This window comes from Eubalaena glacialis, chromosome 6, assembly GCF_028564815.1.
Source record: "Eubalaena glacialis isolate mEubGla1 chromosome 6, mEubGla1.1.hap2.+ XY, whole genome shotgun sequence".
Taxonomy (NCBI): domain Eukaryota; kingdom Metazoa; phylum Chordata; class Mammalia; order Artiodactyla; family Balaenidae; genus Eubalaena; species Eubalaena glacialis.
The window spans coordinates 62,198,924-62,226,885 of NC_083721.1; the positions used below are offsets into that span (position 1 = coordinate 62,198,924).

General features: G+C 35.4%; 1 protein-coding gene across 9 annotated transcripts in view; it reads right to left on the minus strand.

Moving 5' to 3' along the window:
• The window catches only part of ZBTB20 (zinc finger and BTB domain containing 20), a 795,186-nt gene that overhangs the window by 401,145 nt on the left and 366,079 nt on the right, over positions 1-27,962 (minus strand). For 2 of the 9 annotated variants that reach the window (XM_061193120.1, XM_061193116.1), the window contains exon 1: positions 24,132-24,185. The exons of 6 other annotated variants lie outside the window; for them this stretch is intronic. The gene's annotated coding sequence lies outside the window, so the exon portion shown is untranslated. Of the gene's footprint in view, positions 1-19,469; positions 19,513-24,131; positions 24,186-27,962 lie in introns of those variants that run through there. One more of the 9 variants, XM_061193114.1, reaches the window with a different exon arrangement.

The following is a 27,962-nucleotide window of genomic DNA, read 5'->3' on the forward strand; positions in this document are numbered from 1 at the left end:
CTGCAAACCAGAAGAGTAGAGAGGACTTAGGGTGCTGACTTGGGCCTGGCTGTGCTGGCAGAGGAGAAGGAGCTATGATTAAGTGAGGCTTTGTGCTCATCTCTATGTATGGCCCTGCCGAACTTCCGTTTTTCACTTCTGGCTGTGCACCTGGATAGGGTTACATCCTTTTCCTATTCACTCTGGATGATTTTCTTTGCCAAAGATTCAAGTCAGCTTTGTATTTTTCAGTCTTTAACTGAGAAAGGTTGTAACATATGATGCTTTTATTTTCCCATGAAGACTTTCTCTGAGGCAGGCATGTACCCTGACCTTTACCTAATCAAGAAAAGTTGTTTGGGGGATGGGAGATGGGGAGGCAGGTTGGACTTTAAATGCACAAATCAGTTCTAATAAAAACACTGAGATTCAGGTGCCTGAGGTTAGAAATACTAGAGGGAATTCAATTACACTAATTAATATTTAAGAAGGGCTAGAGATCACATGCTGAATGTGGAAAACTAGGCCAGTCAGACATGAGCATATGAGGAGGGCAAGATCAACTGATAAAAGTAACAAACATATCATACATAAACACTCCAACAGGAATGAAAAAGAGAATAGAAAATAAATGTTCCAAATGACAATGAAGAGGAGGTAAATGGTCTACCAGATATAAAAGCAAAATGTTCTAACACACACAACACTTTTTATTGGTTTTATATAAACACATATCTTATAAAAATGATTTTTTCAAATAAGTTAGTAGGAAATGTTATCCATTTATAAAAACACTTAGTTTGGGATCTGTGGATTCAGAGCATACTATATCCGCTCTTGTTTCTCCACTGGCTGCTCAAGTAGTAGTCTCAGTAAGGCTTGACTTTCATAATAGGTAGTTCCCTGATGGTTTAGTCTAGCTGGAAACCCAAAACCTGATGCAAGGTCGGAAAGCAGCAGAGTATTCTGGGTTCTACACCAGCTTTTTAGTTCTGGCTCTGATATCATTTGGTTGGTATCACAGCTTATACCACATTCTCTCGTTGAACTTGATTTTTCATTCGTGGCCCAGACAGTCAATTCTGATTTGTGGTCACTCTTTTGTACACTTCAAAGCTTTCTAGAGCAGGCACTAATGGTACCAGCATTACCTTGCTTCTGCCATGTAAACGGTTCTTTCTTCTACTCTAGCACTTACCTACCCTTTTCCAGTCCTTCTCTACCTCTAAGCCCTGTCTTCCTCTGTCCTTTTGCTCTAGTTCATCGGAAGGTTACGCGTTGAACCTTGTACTACTACTCTACCAATCTTATTCTTTCAAAGCTCCACCCTCTGAAAGCCACAGTTTATCAATTCACAGCCCTATCTTGGGAACTTTGAAAACTGGAAGCCAAGATAATTCACTGGATTGCTTTTGCTATCGACACATCATGAAGAAACAGAAGTAGAAGCACAGAGTAGTAGATGGGAGGAGGACTGAGACAGATTTGGGTCCCTTTTCCAAATTCTCTAGTGTACACAGATGGTAACTAAATGACTTTGGACAAACCCTATGTCTATGTACAATGTGTAAATGTTAGGCTGGTGGTGAGAACACAGCAAAAAGACAAAAACAAAATTCTTGCTCTTCAGTTTAAACTCCAGTTGAAGAAATAATTTAAATAAACCAAAACCCCCGAAATAAAGCATCCCCAAATCATCAAATTGTCCTTAAATAATAGAAGAACAGAGAGAGAGAATAAGGTTACTTCCTAGAAATTTGAACCAAATTAGTGGTTTTCAAACTATGCTTCATGGTCCTCAAGCTTAAGAAGAGATGATTGCAAAGAGATTGATTGAGCAGTTAAATATGTAATTAAAATGTAAATTTAAAACATTACATATTTGTATCAATTTACAATTGTGATAAAAATGACATGCAAATTTAAATGTATTATATAAATTTTTAAAAGATCAATGTGTTGTTACAAGTTAAATATGTACAATAAGGTTTACTAGTTTTCATGCAGGTCTCAAATTAAGACCCAGAAATTGGAAGGCAAGTTGTTTAAAAAAAAAAAAAAGCAGAAAACAAACAAACAAAAAGCCCTGTAACCATGTGCAACTACTTAACTGTATACAATGATTTTCTTGACACCATATAGTAGTGCATTCCTCATACAAAAATACACTGAATTCTTAAAGCCAATATAATAATCTGATCCCGAGTTTCCATTTCTTTGTATATTTGCCATTATATTCTTATTGATTGACTTTATAATATTTAACACAATCATTTGGATTTATAAAATGAGTTTATTTTAATAAAATGCTACTCATTATTTCATATGTAAAGGTTCTAATGAGATTTATTTTGAAAAGAGGGTTCTGTTGTTTAAAGAAATATGAAAAATCTCTACATTAAATAATTTGTATGAACTCTCCAACTCAAGACAGTATGATTCTCATGCTTCTGGCTCCAGGCTGCTCAGTTTCTGAATTTATCGACTTGCTGGCTCAGACCACTGTATACAGCAGATATACTAGGCCCAAACGAGATTTCATACTGGCTACTATTCCTTCAGCCTTAAGATGATGATAGTTTTACACTGAGGAATAGATTATATATCATGAAACCATCACATGTCGAAAGAGGTTACCTTATCTTAAATTTACCCAATACATCAAATTTATCAGATACTCTTAGAATGCCAGTTATCAGAATTTAATATATTAGTTTAAAATTTAAACAGTAGTAGCAAATCTAAGTTAATGGAAACCTCTTTATTAATCTAAGAACCATTGTTTAAATTCATTATGTAATATGTGGACATTTATTCATTTATTTTACATTTTCTCAAAATATACCAAAAGACTCCAGAATATTTTTTCCTAACATTAATCAGCCATTATCTATAGCTAGGAAGAGAGTGAGCCAAAAGTGACTTTCTACCACTACAGAGAATGAAACTAGCAAATCTGAGGAAAGATCCATTTTCTAAAACCTGAACTATGTTCTACTATGGAAATGTTTCAAACTTCTATGATGCTTAAGTATAAGTAAAGAATAAACTGACTTGAGGCCTTTCATGGTCTCTATATAGAATAGTTAAACCATAATTATGTACATATTTGTTTGTTTTTTAAAGGCTGTGACTTGAACGGTACTACAGTATAAAGGTTAAGAATGCACCTGCGTTTCTATTCTGGCTCCACATTTCCAGTTATGAGACCTTGAGAAAACTACTTAAACTGTCTAAGCCTCAGTTTTTATTTTTGTTAAATGGAGGAAATATCAATAATAAGAATAACTCTCCTCATAGATTTGTAGTAAGAAATAAATGAATAAGTGAAATAATGAATGAAAGTTACTTGGTACATTGCCTAGCACATAAAAAGCTCTTAATAAATATTATTAACGGTAATAATTAAAATTGCTAAACACCTAAAAGCCAGTTGTTTTCTTCCGATTAATTTTTTCTATGACCTGATTTTACTCATAATTTATTGACTTCTTCCTTTCTGGAATGATGTTTTATTTAATTTCTTTTTCTTTGTTTCTAGAATGTTCTCTAACATCTCTTCAGCTCCACCCCAATCATCAGATAGGATTGCAGGGCTTCATTTTGGTAGCTCTGTACTTGCTTTTCTGTCACTGCTTGTGTTATTTTCTCGTTCCTACTCAGTGGTTTAAAAAGTAAAACCCAAGGAAGAGCTAAACATTATGAGGAATATATTGAGATGAATGGTTATCAAAATTGGGCAAAAAAAGGATATTATTAAAAATAAATCACACCAAGGGAGAGCAGCTGATGACAGCAGGTGTGAAATGGCTGTACATGGTGGGAATCAGTGAACCCCAAAGAAACAAAAGAAAAAATAATGGAAGGTCATGAAACTTACATGATTTACAAGGGAAGTGTAAACTTAATGAACAGCCTCTGAAGACTAGAGGAGCCAGGAGAGTCACTTCTGGATGAATATTTGGACAAGACAGTAAGAGGGAAAGGACTGATGTTCTCTGATCAAATGGGAATTACTAATAAGAATGGAATGAGAAATAAGACAAATGGAAATTTTTACTGTGTTTGATTTCTTTACTGCATAACCTGCAATGAGGGGACAATGTCCTTGTGTATACCAATATAGATGGGATGCTTAAAAAATGCTTGGTAATGATGGCAATAGCAATAAGGATGATATATTTTTAAAAGCCAAAGTTAGATTTCATGGACAAGATAAATTAAAATTAGAACCCAGGTTGGCAGGCATTGGGGCAGGGTATTCTGTGACACAAAAGCTTTTCTTAAATAGGACTCTAAGGATTTAGTTGTTTGAAAAATATTTCATGTAGGCAACACAAAAACAAAGAGTTGGTTTACTGCAAAGATGCCTGCAGATGTATGGCTTTTTGCCTTGTACCTGGGTATGGACCTGCCTCTCAACTTCCATGAGCACGAAATTAAGTTAAAAACTAAAAACAAAGATACTGCCAGGGAAATTGAGATGGTAATATAACATCACGCCAGAGAGAATAAACCATTGAGACAAAATGAACAAAACCAACTGAGATGGGACAAGTAAACTTAACACAAGTCAAGGAAGCTGTGTGTAGTGTTAAAATAAAAATACTACTAAACAGAACCAAACTTCCTATTCACAGGAATTCATGGGAATAGCAAGTGAAGAATTTTTCTCAGAATCTATGTAGATGACTCCTGTGAGATTATTCCAAACATGCGGAATTTTTTCAGAATTGCCTTTGTTTCCAAATGAAATTTTAAGACATTTCATGAAACAAATGAGCCTTTATCAGAAATAACCCTTTAAATGACTAAAAATAAAAGGCTAGCCTACTTAGGAAAAGAAAACTCAAGTCAGGCACAAATGTTGAGGTAACTGTGATTTAGGGAGACATAGTAGGAAACATTTTCATTAAAGCCCGATATCTTCCCTTCTTGAGAAGAAATTGCTCCACTCTGCTGAAAACCTAAACCAATATTCAAGGAATATTCATTTGAAATCTCCAGTTAGGAAAAAAAAAACAACCCACATTCATTCTCATTCCAACACGAACTATGTGAACTTTTAAAATCATCTTAAAAAGAAAAACATCACTCTTTCTTCTAATTTAGTGTTTTTGCATTTTCCAATAGTCGACATTTGGAAAATAACAACATGCAGGAGGACAATGTCATAGTGAATATAGTCACCAGGTCAATATGATAATTTAATGTATAACTTTAAAATCAAGCTTTCTTCCTTTCATGCTACTGTTCTATAATTAACTTCTTTATTTTGCCATGATTAAAATATCTTTTCATCAAATTTGATATAAATGCATTAGATATGGTAAACATATTTCTGGCTTAAAATGACAACAATGCAAGTTATATGATAAAGACTATATAATTGTCCCATTGTTATTTTGATAAAATCTCTTTTTAGGTGATATCATTTCACATTAGGCTTTTTTGTGCTGCTTAATATTATAATTAATAATTCATATTTTTGTCTTTCCCCTCTCACTCTGACAACTTTTATTTTTAATCGGTGGGCCTGTGCAAAGTTGGTTTGTTATTTATTTATAACATAAAGTGACAAGGGAATTGAATATGTGAAATAAGATAGAGAGATTCTCTTTCATGCGACAAAAATTTCTTAGTAATAGGGATGTTTCTTGCTTACCCTAATGGACTCAAGGATTTTGGAGAGGTTAGATCTGATGGCACCAGTACCTCATATGACAACACAGGATAAATATATTAAATGGAACTGTTCATTTCTGTTTTAAAATTCATTTTAATTTTGTGAAGACAGCTGGGCACAAGCATAAAAAGAGGACAAAAAAATACCAAAACTCGTAAAAGATCCCCTATTTTGATAGATCTTTAAGTGCAAATTAGGTAAAAATTCTGACCAAACAGATCTACTTGTATTTTCTTTCCTAAATGCTAAAACATGCAAATTTAATAGGAACAAACAGAAATTTTCAAAGATATGGAATTTCCATTGACACAAAAAGTTCTGTCTGTAGGGCTTTATAGAGCATTAAATAACCCCTTCAGTTCTGCCCATAACCAGAAACCACATAATCTGAAGGCTAGAGCATTGAATGTCTGTGACAGAAAATTCAGAGTGTGGTCTCAAGGACATCAGCTACCAAATCACCGAGGTTGAGAAAAATGAAGAATCACAGGCCCACCCAAGAATTACAGTGGAATCAGAATCTGTAGGGATATGGGTCTAGAATCTGCACTTGAAGTCAGCTCCTGAGGTAGAATTAAGTTTGAGAACAGAGACTTGCCATAAAGAACAGTCTTATGGCAAGTCCCTGTATCTCACCACAGTTCCCCATCAGACATGCTCTCTTAATTCATCCTTTGTGTCGAACATTAGAGAACTCACAAGATATAACACATTTGATCAAGCAATATGCTTCACGAAAGATTCTAGTGTCTCAAATTTCTTCTATTAATTTAAAAACCATAGTCTACTGTCACTGCCCTACATAAGCCAGCCCCTTATCTCTGGCTCTACCTTTGTTGTCAACCTGTGCAGATTTTCAGCTTTTGACATCATTCAGTCGGTCTCCAACATTTGGAACAGGCGATCTTTTCCTAAAAATTTGGTCCCAATTCCCATTTAAAACTTGACGATTAACAGACTATATTTGTGTATAACATTGAATACTTCAAAATAATTTTATGACACATTGTTTTGACCATTATTCAAATGTAGGAGGTTGTGGAGGGTAGATGTTGAGCCAGATGAGGGAACTGATACACAGGGAGGTTAAATCCTTTAACTAAGGTTGACCCATTAAGTGGTAAAGTATGAACTAGAGCATAGGTATTCTAACATTATACCACACTGGCTTTCAACCTTCTTCCTGAGCAAACCTTTCCCTGCCTTTAAGGAATATGCCATTTCATGGGCTCTGTATCTTTGAGATATTTTCATCTATACTTATGTGTACATGGTATTTATCTTTCAAAAATGGACTATGGAAAACCTAATTTTACTGTGTTAGTATAGGATTATGCAATCTGGGGTGGTCCAGTTTAAAATGGCAATAATAATGATGCTAATGCCAGTCTTGTGAGGTACTATTTCTGACCTCGTAATAGCTACATTTTAAAAAACTTATCATTTTGAATTTTCATAATTCATTTTAAGGTTTGGTGCTACTGTAGATATGAGAAAGAAAAAATAACTGCTGTCATGTTGAAAATGTATCCAAAAAAAATCACTAATAGCCATGACTACTACTTGGTTAGCTGTATCTCAGTATTCGAATGTAACCATGGGAAGTGATGTTCTAGAATCTCATTAATAATAACTGCATATAATGAAAGGAACTAGAAGCTATTAGCATAGGTGTAACGTTAACAAACTGGTGAATTTTCAAGAGAGCTCTATCAGACCAGATTATTTGAAAAAATGTGCCTCCCCCAAGCATATATCAAAATCTTCATATTTAAGTTTTTAGAGAAGAATGCCAATAGACCTGTTTGTTAAACACTTTACTTAAATGGCATGATAGAGTCTTTCAGAAATGGGAGTTGATTTAGATTTCAGGAGTTTTGATCCCCAGAGGTTAGGGCAGGGGGATGGCCAGAGGAAGAGGAGGGCAGGTGAAGGGTATGGGTGGGGGTGTAGAGGTGGAGGGAGGTGCCCACTTGCGTGAATTTAAGCACCCTGAATTTAATGAAGAAAAATGTCATTATTCTGTGTTTATGTAGCATTCTGTGAAACAAGTACTGTTCTCTATAACTGGAGTTTACCTATCGTAACACCCTTTGAGAATCTTTTTAAACATCAAAATGTATTTTTCCAAATAAAAACTTCCATGATTTAGCTTTATTAAAATCTAAATGAATGTTTCCATTGACTTGTCCAGAAAAGGGGTCTGAGTACAGTTTAGAGAACAACCTTTTTAATGATGATGGGTATCAATGTTTCCCTTCTATCAGAGAGCAGGCTGTAGAAACACAAAGCAATAGATGTACACCTAGATAAAAATAATACTGTAGAGTCCAACTGGTATCTGTGAGGACAGGCTGAGATGGACTCCTTGGCTTCCTTCTGTCCAAAAATTTTCTGTTTCCCTATTGCCTATGGTTACCACCATGGAACATGTTAAAATCTCAGTAGGGACTCTGTTTCAACTTTTCCTTTCAAAACACAGTGAAAAAGCTTAATGGAAAAAAAATGTCCTTCCTATCTCCATGCCAGGCACAGTGTAAGATCCACAAACTTAAAAGCCAGGCAAATAGTCTTTTATGTGCCCCAAAGCTCAGCAAGTGACCTAGTGCTACAAAAATTCCCAAATAGGCATGTGACCTGACTAATGTGTGCTGTGAGATGAGTCAAGGAAAATGGAACCATCTGTACTTTTATTGGACAGTCAAATAATTCCTCTCTGTCTGTCCAAAAACATAATTTGTATACTTTAAGGGAGACACAAGGGGAGTTTTTTCAAAAGGGCTCTAATTTTTAAAATTGATGGTATAAAATATGATCTAGTAAACATAGGTAGAGATAAGCAAATGTGCTTAGAAAACCATGACTGCCCTCAGAAATTGTTACTACTCATCTGTGTACTAAGACATTTTTAAGAGTCACAGGAGGAAATCCGGGAAAATGAAGGGACCAACAAGATGGCATAATCTTCAAGAAGTGGGATGTGGGCACCCTTCTTCCCCTGCGATGAAAGCTACCAATGACTGAGAGTAGGTGATGGCAGAAAAATAGCAATCAACTGTAGGGCCATGTTAGTTTTTGTATGTTTACAAAGCTTTGCCGTTCGTTTTTTAAACCTAGATGTCAACCATGCACCATACCTCCATTACCCTATATGGGAATTTCAGTGGATTTGTTCAATTTTACAAGTTTTCAGTCCTGATGGGAAAAAGGAGGACAGAGTAGTGATAGCTGTTAAAATACAGTAATAAAGGTTGAGTCTGTCAAAGACAGCACCTAACAAAATATGTATATTTAGGAAGTGAAAAGGCAAGATGGAACTGAGCAGGATACTGTGGATAAGGTGACAGACAAGTATCTACAGAGAATCCTAAGATATTTGTCTTCCATTTCATAAAGTGCCCCCCTCACTTCACAGATAAGGAAACCAAAGCGTAATATAATAACAGCAGCTAACGTAATACATCCGTACCTTGAGCCAGGAACTATGTCAAATATTTAAATGTATCATCTCATTTAACTCTCGTAAATATCTGACAAGGCAAGTATTATTATTTGCATTTTACCGATGAGAAAACTAAAGCTGACAGAGATTAAATAACTTGATCAAGTTTCACAGTAACTAAATAGAAGAGCCAATATATGAACTAAGATCTCTCTGATTTCAAAATCCAGGTTCTTAACCAGGAGGTCAGTAGATCTCAACCCAGATTCCACATTAGAATAACCTGGGAAGCTTTTAAAACCTACTGCTGCTCAGATCCTACCCCAGACTGTTAATCAGAATTGCTTACACATGGAACCCAGACATGGGTGTTCATTTCCAAGCTCTCCTGGGTGATTGTAACATGCAGCCTGGATTGCAAACCACTGCACTATGCTCAGTCTCTTTGCAGTGGCTTTTCCCCTGCCCCACTATGTACTCCTTGCTACGTTCCTTCATCATGACTATCTGGAGAAGTAATATACATGTGGAAATTTTTACAAAGCACTGTCACAGCAGAATATGTTCACAAGTCCAACCAAAGAGAAGCCTGTTCATATCTATCTACAGGCTATGATGAGTGAACACAAAGAAGACTCAAATTTATCATTCTCATCCCCAAAGGGGCAGTATAAGGCTGGCCTTATAAGCCTTTCATACCAAAGTTAATCACTAAAATTTGGAAGGTCCTCCTCTTTTTCCTTCACAAATCCAATAAGAGTAGCTACTAGACCCAAGGGGAAAAGATCCAATTACCACTCCTTTACAATGCTATTTCACTTAGGATCTCAAGACAACCGAAAGTCATTCCAAATAAAGTAGTAGAAGTAAAGAGAAAAAAATGTATGTAGTAAGAAAGTAAGATTTCAAGTCAGAAGCCCTAGGTTTTTGTCTGTACACTGCCACTTTACTGCCGTGAGTTGACCTTTGGTTTCCTTTTCTGTACTTAAGCTACATCTCCCTTAGCGCAGTGATTTTAAAAGTGTGGTCCCCACCAGCATCACCCGGGGAACTTGTTAGAAATGCAAATTATCAGTCCCTACCCCTAGACTCAGAATCAGAAACTCTGGGAGTGGGGCCTAGTAGTCTGTGTTTTTAACAAGCCCTCCACGTGATTCTGATCATTTCCAGGTGATTCTGCTGTATCTACTTCATAGGGTTGTTGTCTAAGGACAAAAGGAGATTGTGCAGAAAGTTGTTGGTTTTTATTGCTACCTGCTTAAGTCAGAAATCTCAAATTCTCTAGCAGAAATAGAGAAATAATGTTATAGCCTACATTAGTTAGATTAATAACCTCATTTCTGAATTTCACTTTGTGTAGACGAGGCACAAGTCAACCAGAGGTTATGCAATTAGCTTGGAGTCAAAGAGAAAGCAAGGAGTAGAGCTGAGAAGGAAACCCCAGAATGAACTTGATTTTAATTCAATCAAACTGTTAAGGTACCAACCACGCACTTTCATCTATAATCACAATGAACCTTTTTATAAACAAGTCTCTATCTCTCAGCTTAAAAAAATATAACAGTAGCTTTTTGGATTTTAAAATGGATTGACTTCTATAATTCTGGGCTAAAGGCAGCTCAGGAAGCAATAAGAAATCATGAGCTTTCTACAGTGAGAAGGTGCAACGCCCCAGACCTCTCTATGTGTGAAGTGCAGACAGCACTCCCCTTGCTCACCTCACATTTCTGATTATTGCAATGGTGGAAACCATGAGAAATAAAAGTACGTATCTAGTGGTTGAGTTTTCACTCTGTAATATATATATATTATATATATATAATATATATATATTATACATATATATATATATATAAAATATATATATACCCACGCTTCTGTAATATTATTATTTGGATGCTGTAAAACATAAACTGGATTTCAGGATATGCTTTGGAATGTTTTTTCCCCCATCCTCCTATCAGCAGCACTCTATCTTCTTACTGTAATTTATCTGATATAGCTACTAAGATGCTTGATAGTTTTACATGCAAGGGTGCAGAAAAACAAAGAGCAAGGGAATGGGTTGTTAATGAAATTCTCTGATTGTAAAAAGCACTTTGGAATGATCAGGTGGTAAATAATAATAAGCGGAAATAACCTAAAGTGCTTAGATGCCACAGCAACAGTCACTGTAGAAATGCAGAAGAGATCAGACTTGAATAGAATTTGCATTTTATGCAGCTTCTGTGTGTGTATATAGAATATACAGTTGCTAATTTTTCAATAGTGCTGGTAAAATATTGTTCAAAATCTATTCTTACTACCTTATCACTTTAAAAGGCATCATATAGAAGCACCCATGTGTCCTAGTGAAATGGAGACTGTGTGTAAAGAGGCTAGAGAAAGAGTCTCTTTCACATGAAAAAAGATCCCAAATAGAGGGAGAAAATGAAGAAGAGAAAATAGTAACATCATTATAACAGCTATGGAGACATACACAAAGATGATCTCTGAGAAACATCAGGGACAAATAACTCTGTTAATGTGTGGCAGAGGAACTACAATGAAGATATATGGTCATACACCAAAAATACAGACACGAGCTCTCTCTCTTTGCTGGGCAATTTTTATGGTGGTGGTTGTTTTTAAATGAAAACAGGGAGAGGGGAGTGAGAAGTAAGGTTTTTTTAATTGTTGTTATTGTTGCTGTTTAATTTAGCTATATCACTAACAGAAATTCCATACGAGGTACTTCCAACAGTTGCATGACCTCAGTGCTTATCATGAATTTACCTTCAATTTTCTTGTTACTTTCCCTTATTACTTGTTCATAACCCAATGCCCATTCATTAAGGTATACCAAACTTTTGTCCATGGTTACTCTACTTTTGCAGATGAAGATGCAGAGTTTGAAGAGTTGGAGATTCTCTTAGTTACAGGGGAAGATTCTGATTAGAATGCTGAGAAAGCAGAGACCTTAAAAAGACCACTAGCCAAACAATAGAGGACTGAAGATTGAATCAGCCAAAATACACAATTCCCTCCTTTCCTTTGTCCCTTTCCTTTGTGGATCCTTTTGTCTCTAGGATCTTTTCTGTCTCTGGTCATTTAAAAAGCACATCCAGCTATACTTCAAACACCTCAAATTTCCAACTTGGAAGAAAACAAACTCAGAGAAACTAACTCTGTGTATTCACAAAATTTGCACTTATTTCTGGAATAAGAAAATGGAGAGATAATTACCAACATAAGAAAGGAATAATAATAATAACATTAGTAATAATGATATTGATACCAGTACTTTGGATTCTAGAGCATGTTTTATCACAAAGACTCACCTGTATTAAGGGAGACTCCAGGACAAGGAGTTCATTAGGCCAAAGTCAGACTCTCTGGAAAGCTGTAAATGCTCCCAGAACAGACTTTAGTAATGAACGAACACTGGGACTGTAGCATAAAAGCATCTCCCTGTCCCTTGTTCTAAATGTTAACTATTAAACCATATGTTGTTCATCCTGATTTGGTTTACTCAATTCTAGAAACGTAGATGCACTGATCAGATTGCGCTGGGCAACTGAACACTTAGTGAAGGCTTCGTGAAGACAGTGTTCTTTCTTCCCACCAGTCCTACCCGAAGGGCTTCTATTATCAGACTATCAATTCCTTGTTGCTGATGAAGGATGGAAAGTATCATCTTTTGAAGAACAAGTTCTTTCTCTCCCTGAGTTTTCTGGTTTTGGTACATTCAACATTTTAAGTGCTTAATCTCCTCCTCATTCCACCCCTCCCAAACCATTTCCTCTTTTCTAGTTTATTCTTTTAATTATTTACAGACTTGCTTGTCTGGACACTTCATTCTAGTAGAAGTTGGCTGATTTTTTTCAACACCTTTTAGTGGAATGAAATAATAGACGAATAGAGAGGGAATTGGTCTTTAATGGTATTTTTAGGTTTCATATGTGAAATAGATTTTTTTCCCTTTATTGATTTTTCCTGTATACTGTCCACTCTACAGCTTGAAATGGCTACAACAGTGTTTGAAAAATTGGTTGTTTATCATTGTTTAAACCTCTTTTTAAAACAGTTTTTGCAAGCCCCATTTTACTCTCTGTTTTAAGGAAGTTTTTGTTTGGTTTCGTTTTCTTTGTGGAGTCATGCTGGCAGAGAAAAACAGTCTAGAACATTGCTTTTAAATGTGGTATGATTGGGAATATAACCATATTGAATCTATATTCAAAATTTATTAGATTGAGCCATGTGCAGCTAAAAGGAAAAAGAAGTCGTAAGTCTTTAATATTTTTCACAAATACGAGCAACAAGGGATGCGAATGTTAAAATTCATCAAGCACAACACGATACCCGACTGTTGGAAAGACATTTTCTCTTGTCCAAAATTCATTTGGGGGGGCAAGGAGTTGGGACATTTACATGTGGGATTTTCCTCCATATTTTTGATAATGAGTATCTGGGAATGTGTCTTGATATCTATGTGATATTATATTTGTGAAAATGATACATTATAGGTTAGAAACAGCATGATAGGAAGTTCATTTTGAATACAACTAAGAATAGGAAATTTTCCTATGCTAACTTTCCGGAACTGTTCATTTTCACTTATATTCCCTGGACTCTATGCTTTACAGAGAAGAACAAAGGTTGAAGAACTTGGGGATAAAGAAAAAGGATGAAGATAGCCCATGGTATTCAGATTTGTAAAAAATAATGGCAATATTTATTTGTTTAAAAAACAGGATTTGGGGCTGAGTTTTGGAGTGCTTTTTTGATAAATGTACAATAAAGCCTTCTGAATCTTCAAAAAGTGAAAGAGTGAAACATCTACCCTACTTTAAATTTAGAGTGATAAATAATAGTGTAGACATACATCAAAATTGGCAACAGTCAGAATTCGAGAGAAGGAAATTGAACATTCATTGTGACTGGAGGAAGGGTGAGCATGAGAGATGCAGCCCAAGAAAAGCACTCATGATGTGTAATCCAAAACCCAGCATCATACATAAGGTTTTTATATTTTTCTTCTCAGGGGAATATTTGAAGAACGATGGTTCCAGGGTTCTTGTTATAGTTTTTCTTTTCTTTTTTTTAGCTAAAATTTCACTCTGAATTCTAGGGAAATTTCCAGAGTTCCTCTTGGAGGTTTTGACCCAAATGAAGTAAGTGGTTGTGGCAAAGAGACAAATTAAGCCAATCTACACTAACGTCCAAGTCCTTGCTCAAAGCAAAGTCCTGGGATCTGGACTGCAAACTGGCAAACTCAATGGTCCAACTGTGGAAGGGCAAATACTAAGTAGTACCCTGGAAAATAAAGATTCTCAATCTTGGTAGGAGGGTAGTCCTACCACTGCTTTACTGTATGTGCGCACTGTAGCTAAATTATATATCTCCATTTTAAGTTACCCTGTGGAAAAGACAATGTGCTATCTGTTTGGCATACATTTTCCAAACTATAAACCATAAAGTGCTGTGTAAAAGTAAAGTGGTATTGATTAGTGCCTCATAAGAGAAATATATAGATTGATGATGAAGGATTAAAAATGCATTACGTGTGTGCTTTATAAAACTACTAAATACTACTAGTACTACTAATAACAATTCTTCAGAAATTTGGTGGGAGAAAAAAGATCTACAGAATACATTTGCTGAGAAAAATCATCAGGTTTTAATTTTGGAGAAAAAGACTAGGAGAAGTCACAGAAGTCTTTTGATGGGAGGTCTGAAACCCCTCATCTATGAACCACCCATTTTAAGCTCCAGTTTATTCAGAACTAATAATAACCTGTCTCCTGAAAGCAAAGGGAGCAGTAAAGAAAGTTGCCTACACTCATGTGCTTCAGACTTCTGGAGACCTAGTGAATCCATAGCCTGAGGCTCATATTTCTATAAAAATGATAACAGTTAAATCTCATCATCACTATGTTTGCTTTGAGGAAATTGGCTATGCCCCCAATTAAATTATACTACAAACTTCCTTCCCACTACCAATAATGTAAATATATAACCAGGCACAAAAATGTGGTAAAGGAGAAAGGATGAGTTTTAAAGTCTTAGAACCTTGGGTTTGCATCCTCTTTCCACCCCTTAACAAGTCACTTAACCTCTCTAGGTCAAAGTTTTCTCATCTATTAAGTGAAGATAATGGTACCTATCTCACCGGATTGTTTTAAGAATTAAATGTAAAATTCTTGGTGCAGAGAGGTCACTCAATAAATGGCAGCCAAATCGCTGTCTGCAGTAAAATCCAGATATAACATATTTTGCCTGGACTGTTGCTCTGTGTGGTAGGTCTGGTATCCAAGCTACAAAATCCATTAAGCCGAAATAATTTGGTCATTTTAGCAATGCATTTTAGAGATATTTTTAAATGACATTTCCCCAAAGTCAAGCTAGCTTATGGTTATATGGAATTGCTGTATTTAAGAGGGAGCTTTATTCAGTTCATAAAATAGTGTATCTAGTGTTGTTCCCCAAATCTAGGATCGTAAAGACCTTCCACCAAAGAGGATAAGAGTGACATTTAGAAAAACAAGTTTTTAAAAAACTATAGTAGGAAATGAATGTAGATTATCCAGATGACAGGAAGTGCCCCAAGTCAAAGCAACATGGAGAAGAAATATGTCCTGCAGATGAAGAAGAATGGAATGACACTTTAAACACTCGAGAGAGGTGGAGTAAAGATCAATACCAAGCCCTAGACGCCTGTAGGTTAAAAAGTGATTGAAACTCTGACTCTAAGGTGAGAGGTAAAGAAAGATTCAAGAATACGTATCAGTGGGAAGAAAAGCAGTGAGAGCAAAATTCCTAGGAACCAAGAAGCATTTAGTAATAAAATCCTTAAAAGTGGTATGCTCGCTCCAAGGTGGTGCTAGCTTCAGAAAATACAAATATTGATGGGTTAAATCAGGACTGGAGAAAATATAAAACCAAATATGGGCAGCTCTGAGAGAAAAAAAAAGTAGGCAGCTTGGGACTCAACTGTCATCACAATTCATTTGTGTTTCACATCCCACTGTTTGTGACATGAACAGAATTTCGAATTTAGCGATGAACTATTTTTGTATTGTGAATCTCTGCAGCCATTTTCCATATGTAGCTACCACTGAAACTAGAAATAATAGCCCTATGATCTTTAAAATACTTCCAATTAATACTATGCAAATTAGGGGTCACCTAAGACTTTCTCAAATTAATTCACTTTTTCTATCATTTGAAGTGGAGTGTTAGCCCTGTTCTTTATTTGCATTAAGTCTAAATTATTTGACTATGTTGGTAACAGATCCTTTGGTGGCTTTTGCTTTTATTGCCATTTCTCGAAAGATAAAGTTAGTTTTAGATTTTTGAATTTTATCTTCTTTAACTAAAATAAATAAAGCAAATCTTTTCATAAAGGCATTTAAATACGTAAACTTTACATGTAATGCTCCTATGGTGTGACAAATATTAAGCAAGACAATCAGGTATTAGTATTTATTATATTGGAATGTATATACCAATTTACATGAATCATATCTATATTTAGATATATAATGGGCTTATATTCATTGTACACAGTGCTTTTCTGTCTTATTATTGTTATTGCCATTGTTAATGGATATAATTTATCGAGTATCTATTATGCCCCAAGAACTCTTCTAGGCACTATACAAACATACCGTGCAATGGGGCCGTTGTGCTCCATTTTCTGTTTAAGGATTTAGGCACAAGAAATAAGGTGTCCATGATCACATAATTTGTAAATGGTGGAGGTAATAACCAAATACATGGCTGTGCAACTACAAAGTCTACATTCTTTTCACTATATAGTTCTGCCTTTCATACTGAGGCAAGCCTACTATTTTAAAAACAATGTAATATGTTGTCAAGATTCCACACAACTGATTTTTTCTAATATATTGTTATTCTTTTGTGTAATCTTTCTCTTAAAATCACTTACACTTCTACAGAACATCTACATTGATGTTCACATGCTTTTTCTTGTAAATTCTAAATCAATTGAAAAATTATTTAAGCATCTAATATGTAGCATTGCTAGGCTAGGTATCTTTGTTCACCATTACGTTAAAATACAGATCTTGACAATGCAGAAGTTTCTGCTTCCTGAAGGTGCCTCTTTAGGTCAATTTATATTTCTAATCATTTTCAGTCACTGATGGTATAGAACATTAGGGCTTTGGATTCAAAAGTTCCTTTTAATAAAACAACCTAGTTAACCACAAATTGTTGAAACAAAATCTGTAACATGAAGGGCATTTAAGGCAGATTTAAACATCATTTCCATTTAGAAATAGAAAATTAGTCTGCATAATGTCATTTATCTACCGAGCTAAATTATAATTTTCAGCTATAAATCCAGATTCTTAATGTGTGTCGCAAAGATGATATCTCTGACCCACCCTCAGTAGGAAGCATGTTTTGAGTTGTTTTGTCAGTAGTGACAATGGAGTTGCTTTGGACAAAATATGTTTTCAGCAAGTTTCCTTGGTAATGAAAATAACTGTAATAGTAATAATAATAACAGTAATCAGCATCATAATAATGATAGCACTTACTGAATACTTTACTATGTGCCAAGTACCGTGATTAGCACTTTACATGCATTATCTTAATCATTTCTCAAAATACCTCATGAGGTATGTACTGTTAATAATCTAGTTTAACAGAGAAGGACACTGAGACACAGAGAGGCCAAATAAGCTGCCCAAGATCACACAGACAGAGAAGAAGCAGAGCCAATGAATCTGACTTTCACACCTATATCAGGTGGGGGTGATAGCAGGTGCTATGATGTTTGTTCCAGAGAACACTCATGGTGCTCTTCTATCTACATCAGCTCCAGTTGGGGCCCAGCTGGTTTGTAAGCCCAAATCTGAAGACAGCTAACAGGAGTCAAAGTTTGAGTTGCTTCTATTCATATTGCCTGCTAATTAAAATGTTCCCTTCCGAGAAGACAGTGGCTGGCTGGCATAACCCTAGAACATAATACATGCTCAAAAAGTATCTTATGAATGTTAACAATGGTTTCTCAAGTGCTGAGTTAACTGGTGATTTCCACACACCCCCTTTTTAAAAAAAATAGGTTGTCCTATTGTCTAAAATATTTTCACCATGGACACATACTATTTAGGTGATCAGGTGAAAAATCAGAAGTTTATTTTAAAAACTCCTTTTTGTTTTGTTTTACTCTGAGGTTGTTAGTCTCAGTTAAAACCTGACCCCCTCTGGGAAACCTTTCCTGTTGCCTATGCTCTGATCTATTCTAGGGCAGTACTCCTTCCTGTGTCCTTTAGAACATTATCAAAGCCACATACTATTGTTAATTGCTTGTCTTCTTTATCTTTATTCACTTGAAGATTGACCCCATAACTTACCTAGGTCTTAGACACCTGGGTATACTGAGTGCCTAGCATTCAGTTCATTAAACAATGAAAAACAAAACCCAGGACACACACACACACACACACACACACACACACACACACATATAAGCAAAAAGATGAAAAAGAAGGATTTTGTAGTTGACTGTGCACACATTTTGGTCCTTGCAGGTGGCTTGTCTTCCCCTTACATTATGTGCAGGTCCCCATGAAAAAGGGCTTCCCGCAATAAGGAGAGTCCTGAATTGACTGGTTTGTTCCCCAGAGTTCATAAATCCATCAAGAAATATATATATTTATACACACACACACACACACACACGCACACACACATACATAGATACATACACATTATGAAATAACATGAATATATTTGGAAGTCATGGAGAGTGCAGTAGGCAATGTCTCAAAAATGAAGCATATATTTATATTTATATTACTTTACATTTTATATTTAGTAATTTTATTCCCTTTCTAACCCTAATACATTATATACGCTAATATAAATTTCATGAAAGTAGAAACTTTATTCATCACTCTATCCCTAGTTCCTAGAAGAAAGCATGGCACTAAATACGCAATAAATATATGTTAAAAAGAAGGGAAGGAAAGGAAAAAAGGATATAGAAGGTCTCACAATATTTCTCATATTGTTCTGGAAATAATAAAGGGGGAGGGTGTCTCCAGTACTTTTCCAGGAAAACATGAATCATCAATGAAATTGCAAGCTCATCCTGTCCCTCAGACCAGCTACCAAATTCCTTTATGCACAAAATGTCTCTTCTAGCCTGCTGACACCAATTTCTGGCACTCATGGGACTTGGGAGCAGGGTACTAGGCAGGAGCAGCTCAAGTTCCTCCATATTTTGCCCTACCTGACAAGTAGGGAGGATGCTGCCATAGGCTCCAGCATTTCCTATAGGTGAGCTGCCCCAGAGGGGCAGTGGAAAAGGACATACAAGTCTTCATAATGTTAGGAGCATTCACTTACACATTTCTGTCCTCCTCTCAAAAGGAATCCTGGTAACAAATCACTGACTGATGATGAGAGAAATGCAGTTAGAAGTTCCCCATGACACCTCCCATTCCAGTCTTGGGGGATGCAGTCTCCTGCTGAGGGGAAGAAGGGGGAACCCACAATGGTTTCTTACGTTTTGCCACATCCAAATTGTAGCGGGGTCCTGTTATGCGAAATTTCTACCAAGTATAAACTCATACTGATATAATACAATGGAAATCTTCAGTTTACTCAAGGGAAGATTGTGTGGCAATTCACACTTACTCTAGTACAGAGAAGACAATATCCTAGTAGTAATAAATTATCCTAGAATATGCATTTTTTTCAGACAATGGGCGGACTTGTTCTTTTTCATCGTTGTATCTCTAGTACCCAGACGCAACATATGACTTAACACATAGTAGTTTTCAGTAAATGATAGCTAAAAAATTTAAGAACATCTTCCTGTAATGGTGAGATATGGCTTGAAGGGTTCAAACAAATGCAGAATGTTCTTCTAAGCTTGATCTTTCCAGTCTCATGAGCAGGCAATCATCACTTATTATTGAATGTGCATTAGTGTTTTGGTCAGTGTTAATATAATAAGCCCTCATCAACTATGGTGTGGAAATCCTACCATTTTATGTTCATATACTAGAAATTTTAAAGTCATGATCTTGAAATAGTGGTTTTCAAACTTTAGTGTACATAACTAACCTAGGTAGCTTCCTAAATTGCAGAGCCTCAGACTCTATTCTCAGAGCTTCTAATTCAGAAATTCTGGAATGGGGCCCAGGGATTTTCATTTTGACAAACATCCTAGGTAACTCTGATACAGGTGGTCCTTGGACTACTTACTATGGATTGGGCTACAAAGGTAATGTGAAAAGAAATCTTTCTGCTTCATCTGTTCAATATGGAGAAAAGACTAGCTTATTCAATGAGACTTAAACCATCAAAATTACCTGTGGAAAGACCAGGCAGTTTGCTAAGACTTTTGAAAATGAACGAAGGGAGGATGCAAGGGCAAGGACCATTATATTCAAGACAGAAAGGGTCCTTTTTACAACTTCACAAAGACTGACAGTGTGCTTAAAGTAAAAGTAGGAGAAGAATGGCAGCAGTGCAGCAATGTTTCATTAACAATTTAGGGAAGCAATGTTGATTCAACAGGTTTATTTGATAAAATGTGTTTTAATGGCTATTCTAAGAGTGGAAGCCTTCTAAATCTTTGATTTAGTGTTAAACTATATATGTATATATATATTTACATGAAATAATTTTTGAAGTTTCCTCCTTAAATCCCTATATTCCATAATATCTTGGTCTTGCACTAATTGAAGCTTCCCCCTCCTCCACCCAAGAAACTTCTCCCCTGGGAGTGAAAGGAGATTACTGCAGTGTACTCCTCCAGACATGTCCCATGGAAGGTATAGCTGCTGATTCTGCCCTGACCTCTAGGTCTCTGCAGCCTATAATTATTTTCAATGGGAGTTGTCTTAGCACTGAGTTCTCTAAATATTCAGAGTCTGTCATTCTTCAAGAACTTTAGCAATGAATGATGGAAATTTTAAAATTATTCTTATGAATGTTGTAAATTGCATAACTTGTCATAGTTTTCTCTTTGACTTGACTGCATGAAAGTTTAAAGGCAAATGTATAGCACTTCACCAAATGTAGTTTGTGTACCGAATTCACTCTTGACTCCTTTTTATATCTTTGCTCTTGTTTATTGTTTTGGTTTTTTTTTTTGTTTGCCTTTCTTATCTACTTTTAATTCATGTATTTCACTGTATTACTTGTTTCTTTTCCTTTGTCAGCCATTTTAATTCCCTTTTTGGAACTAGGTGGCAGAAATAAATGAGGAAAACAAAACAATACAAAAAGTGTGTGTGTGTGTGTGTATATTAGATATATATATATCAAACTCACCTAAAATATAAAATAAAAACTAACCTCCTGAAATAATGGAAATATTTTATAGTCTTTGGGCTAATAGATTCATTTGATTATTTGCAGGACTGCAGTTTAGGAAGGCATAAAATTAAAATACCACTATGAGAATAGCCATATGAAATTGAACATAGGTATTTTCGGCACCAGATCATTAATTCTGACATCCTTCAGTTCTGAAAGCCAACTATAGCTGTGTTAAAATCTGTGCCTTCAGTCTTTTAGACTGACTGTATAAAAAAAAAATGACCAACTCCTAGGCTTAATCAGTCTAACAAAGTGTGCAATTCTAAAAATATTTATTCTTTTAAAAATTATATATGTATGCATGCAATAATATATGCATATATTACTTACTTATATGTATTTTGCATACATATATATGTATATATCTTAGAATCTTCAACCAAACTCTTCAGTCCTTTGACTCCATTATTATTTTCTCTTAAATAATTTTCATTAAGCAACAAAGAGTGATAAGTCATCTCAACAATGAAAGCTTATATTCAAGCTGGGTTTAGTCTATTTTCTGCATTTCTTCTGATAATGATCCAGCTAGTCTCAGACTGATTCTAGTAACAACTCAGGTTAAGTTAGAAGAACTCTAATTGGGCACTAGACATCTTAACAATGATACTCGTGTTAATTTGTCCTTATCTAAGCACCTTGGGCTGAAATATTATTGTGTTTGGGACCAAATATGACTTTTGTTCTTGTATTAATTTCTGGATCTCATATCCTTTCAGATACCAAAGGAATATAGTACCATGCTGGAATAATGCCAAGTTATGCTTGTTTTTTTCTTTTTCCCCCCGTCATGGGCAACCAATAGTTGATTCATACTTCCATTACATCACAGCTGGATTACAGATGTGCTCTTTAGTCTGACCTCCGCATGTCTCTTGCAACTCATTTGTAGATAGTCCAGAAGCTAGCAGCTGGATTTCATTTTTGTTCCAGCAGTCACCATTTTATAATGTTTCTCCAATTCACTGTGAGTTTCACTATTGACAAGTCAATCCAAAACTCCAAAAGGCATTTAAACATAGTGAGTTAAATCAGAGAGAAAATACTACCATTAACTTGCCATAGGTTCATGTCACTCAACTACATTTTGCCACCACTCCCCATACATCAAAAGGGTGTAATGGTACAATTCTCCCACAGAAGACTAATGAAATACTTAGCAAAAGTAAGTGGTTACAAAAAACTTTTTAAAATATAAGTGCTGTATTTTTTTTTAATCTTGCATAGAACTCTGGTTCAATTTTTGAGCCTTTCCAAGTCCTCATAATTCTGTGGTATTCATAATAAAGCAGGCAGATGGTTTAGTCTTTGAACATATGCTTTAAATGCCCCCTTTGAAAATAATGGGCCAAATTGTGCCCTCAAATAGTCACAAGAAACTTTAAGGAGGCTGCTTCTTGAAATCTGAGGACAGAATGTTATCCAGTGGGAATTAAACCTTTAAAAAATATATTTTTAAAACTTTCTTCTGAGCTCTATTCTATATAATAAGGGAAGCCATTTTTTAATAAAATAGGATATAGTAAGGAAAAATCTTAACCAGCACAATATTGCATGGTTCAAGGAACAGATAAGTAGGTAAAATATGTTTTTTATATTTATATTTTAAAATCCTGATTGTCTAAAACCTTATAAGAGTTGTCTGATTTAATTTTTGAGTGATTGCCAGACTTTCCATTTTTATTATTATTCCTATTATTATTACTATCATGTAGATGTTTTATTGTTAAAGCACTTTGCAATTATTAATTAATTTAGTTTAAATTATGTTTATGCCTTTGTTTTAAATCCATGTTATTCATAGTTATTATAATCCTAAAATGCTATTTCGCCAGCCAATTACTCTCATTTCAAAACAGTTTGTTGTTGATGAAAGCACATTTTCACAGAATATGAAATTCATCCTCAGTGGATATATGTGTTTTGATAATATTGTTCACATAACCTAGTTGTACTTAGCAGTATACCTCTGTTTCTATATGTCAACATTTCATACATAGAATGAGCCTTCATTTCCACACTCATATTTTTATGTATTTAAATTTGCTTTTGAAAAAGTCTCTAATCTAGTCTCACTTATCTTACAACGTCCACAGAACTCAGTAGTTTGATTAATACGTCAGCTAAAAAGACCACACAATTGACAATAAGGACACTTTGGTTATTACAGAAGCCCGAAGTTCAAGGAACTATTCCAGAACTGTAACGTCCCTTTAGAAACTCTGACAAGGACTAGCTCGGTGCTAATGTAAAACAGAGTTTACTTTGAAAAATAAATGCAATAGTTGTACCCAAATGTGTTCAGGACACTGTTAAGACAGGTCATAATTAACAATATTGAGAATAACTGAAGAGCCTTAAATCAAGCGATAATTTCATACAAATGCCCACAAATATCTGAGCAAAGTTTATAACTATTTTTTGGGGCAAAACATTAACATACTCTTCTGCTAATAAAGACACAAAGTAACTCTGAGAAAACCTCCCTCCTCATTTCTCTAACTTTCACAATAAATGCAGCACTGAAACTGAATTCTCAGTCAACGTAGAAATATGCCGAGCAGTATTCCAATAAACAACAAATTGATTTAAAAAAAAACACCAGATTAAAAAGTTCCCCCTTTCTCTTGCCTCGCTTCGTTGTTTCACTTTCCATGCACACACAATCACACTTACCTGCACAAGTCTGAAACATCAGCCTATGTAATTTTTTTGAAATGTACTCTGTACCGATGCATTTTTCTGTGTTTCTTTCTAACCCTCGGGAATGTTAAGAATTTAGGAAGAGAGCCACAGCTTAAGAGAGCAATTATTTGCCAGTAAATACTCAATTTGCTTGTCCTGTGATTTTTCTTCTAACTTGCATATTCAATAATCCGTCCCTGACTGCGTCACGAGCACAAAAAGTCTTTTCTCCGAAGGAGAACACTTTCGCCAATCAACCTTCAGCCATGCCAGGGCACAGCTCGTCAGGGTGATTTGTTAGCTTTAATTAATAATTCCTCACGCTGGCCACTTTAACAAATAATGCGGTGAGACTGGGATGCTAGATGGCTATGATTCAGGCCAATAAAACTACAGTGGAAAAGAGGTGGGGAGGGGTGAGGGGGGGAATTCAGATGCCGTTTATAAACACCTCTAATCATACTCTTTCAGTTTACAATATAGAGGACATCTCTGCTGAATTACCACGTTATGTCCACCAATTTGTATTCAGATGGGAGCCATATGTTCCTCCACTTTATCTGCTAAGGCCTCCTCGGTGCCAACTCAGTTATCGGGCAGACAACATTTACAAAAGCGGTCTCTAGCCTCCAGATTGCAAAAGTTTACTGCAGGCTGAAGTTGGGAAATCAGACATATATGGCACTTCTCAGTGAGCCTGTGTAACGATTGAGAGACTCTACAGAGGTAAAAATTATGAGTGTCAGATTTGCTCTCATCCGCTGTCTGATACTGGGCATTTCATTTAGTCTTTTTGTTTTTTGTTTTTTTTTTAAATCTCATACCTCATCTTCAAAACAGTTAACAATAATGGCTGATTTATTCATGCATTCCACAAACATTTACTGAGTCCCAACTATATGCCAAGCACTGTATTAAATGCTGAGAACTGCTTTTGAAAGTAAGACTTTTCCAGCTAACTGACACAATCCATGTATTTATTATATAACATAAGATTATGTACTTGAACAAAGCCACCAAACAGGCAGCGTGTGAATAAAACTAAGGATTCATAACATTGTATGGTCCAGTCAAACAATCAGTACTTGACAGCACACTTGAGTCCATGTGCAAAAGTGATGCTCAAAGTAAAAACAAAGAATAAAAAAAGGTAAAAAAAAAAAAAATTTTTTTTTTCAAAGATTAGAAAGTTTCCCTCAAGGTGACTAGAACATTCAGAAATATATCAATCTATTCACAAGCAATGTTAAAAGGTTCACAAGCACTTAAGGAACATGCGAAGTTATAGGACATTTTATTCATGCCTTGATCTAATATGTGTGTGTGTGTGTGTGTGTGTGTGAGACTGCAAGTTCATTAATTTATTGGGTATATATTTATTGAGCACCTACTCTATCCTAGGAACTGAATAATACTATGTATCAAGAGATAAGTAAAGCACTATCCTCATCTTCAAGAAGCTCACAATTTAGCCACCAGATTCAAAAAGGGAAAATCTAAACAGAAAACGATTGGGTTGGCCAAAAAGTTCATTCTGGTTTTTCAGTAACATCTTACCAAAAAACCCAAACAAACTTTTTGGTCAACCCAATATAATACACTATAACAAAGGGAATGACATAAATATGCATAGAAGTATAAGGCAGGGCTTCTAGAAGTGATGCATGGATTGTTTCTAAAGGTAGAGTAGAAATATCACTGGTAGAAGAACATTCTAGAGAGAGGCAAACCTTTGAACTTTTATTAGAATTAGATTACCATTTAGAAACTATGGTATTTAAAGCATAATAAATTCGGGTGCATAATGATAAACATTTCAGGATTTTAAAATGAATTTCTTAAGAAAAAAAGGCTCCCTAAACTGTGATATCTTGACATCACCAGAAAAGTAAGCAGTATCTCCAGAGTGTTTCAGTTGTCTTAGACAAATAGGAAGCATTCACAACACATACTGACTTTTTGTTTTTCTCCAGTCCATTTATCTTCTTTCACTATGTACATACTTGTACAGCTTCTGTTTTCATTATACCATAAGATAAATCATATCTGCATGACCAATAAAGGAAGGGGAAAATCTATATCCATTTATTGGTCACACATATAACTCTAGCCAGAGAGTATAGGCTATACAGTACTAAGGGTGAAAATGTTGAGGAAAAGAAATGATACCCCAATACCAAAAAAAAAGCTCTTTTAGAGCTAGGAAATGCTCCTGAAGATTGTGTAGAGTTCTTAACGACATTAAACATTTTGTTTTATATTAAGCTCAATAGTGAGGCAGCCGGCAGGATACTGCATTTACCATAAATCATTAACCACTAGCCAGTTTAAAGAACTGATACAATTTATTAATTTATTCAACAGACGTGTATTGAGCTCCTGGCATGTACTAAGCACCTACCAGTTATGGTTTGATTTTTATTTCTGTAATACTCATATATAATAAGTTTACCATTTGTTGAGTGCTTACTATATGCTAGGAACTGATCTAAGAACTTTACATATATTACCTCATTTAATCCTCACAATATTACAAAGTAGGTACTATTACCATCTCCATTTAATAGATTATGAAACTCACAAGTGGTGAATCTGGATATGCACTATGTGGATTCATTCTAAACAATGAGACCAGTGCCACTAACACCCACCAAAAATCAGTTCCATTACTTTATAGTTACCTAGTCACATATAATATTTATGTTATTATTTTTAATCTAGCAAAATTAAGGTAGTTTTGAGGTTAATTTGAGAATTAAGCTAAACTTCTATATTTAATGAGACGCATGTCTCATAAAATAAGACTGGAAAATAGCATTTATGGTATCAACAGGCTAGCACTTGGGACAAACCGGCAACTAGCTTGAGTTGGGCATGTTTTAGATAATAAAAGCTAGCACCACAGAACCACATGCTATGGCAGCCCCCTTCTCCCTTATTAAAACTTCACAAACTCTTAGAAGGTAATTCAGAATCTTCCACACCTTTAGAAGCAGAATGAGACAGTGGTTTAAAAAGTGAGAGGAAGACCTTGAGTCAGAAAGGCTTAGGTTTGAATCCTTGCTTGGCCACTTATTAGCTGTGTGCCCTCCGTCAAATTAATTAGGTTCTCTGAGGCTCAATTCTCTTATCTCTAAAATGGTTTGTTGTGAAAATTAAAGGAGGTAATGTAGTAGGGTACAAAGCATAGAAATTAGCCCAGAATAGATGCACAATATATGGCATTTGAAGCATTCAGAGTTAAAGCTTATTACATACAACTAAAATTTACTGTTTCTGAGCCAAATGATACATGTAATATGTAAGCCTGCCTTAGACAATAAATGTAAATAAGTCTTAGCTAAAGCAAATTGGACTTGGTAGTCTGGTAGAATTTCCTTTGAGAATGTTAATAATATAGTTGAAATGGTTGTGTTTAAGAAAACAGAGCTGACCCACAAAATAGAGAGAGATGGCACAAGAATTTACCAGTTAATAATAGAAAAAAAAATCTTAATTTTCCAAGTGATTAATACAATGTTACATTTCATTTAGTGGAGATGTAAAAGCTTATTTGGGACTCACTGCGAAAGCCAGCACTCAGTACAGTCATAGGCTCTCCTCAGACAACCCGATGCTGCTAAGTTTGCTAACTACCAGCTAACTACCAGCATTCTCCAACTCCAGGCACCCTGATGCCCTTTCCACATACTTTCTTCTCACTTGACCTTGATTTAGACCAGCCATCTCCAGTTCTTGATCTAAAGTATAGAGCAAATATTAGTGGAACACACATTTACTGATGGTGATAAAGCTGGTTGTAGGTGAAATGGGGGTATTTCT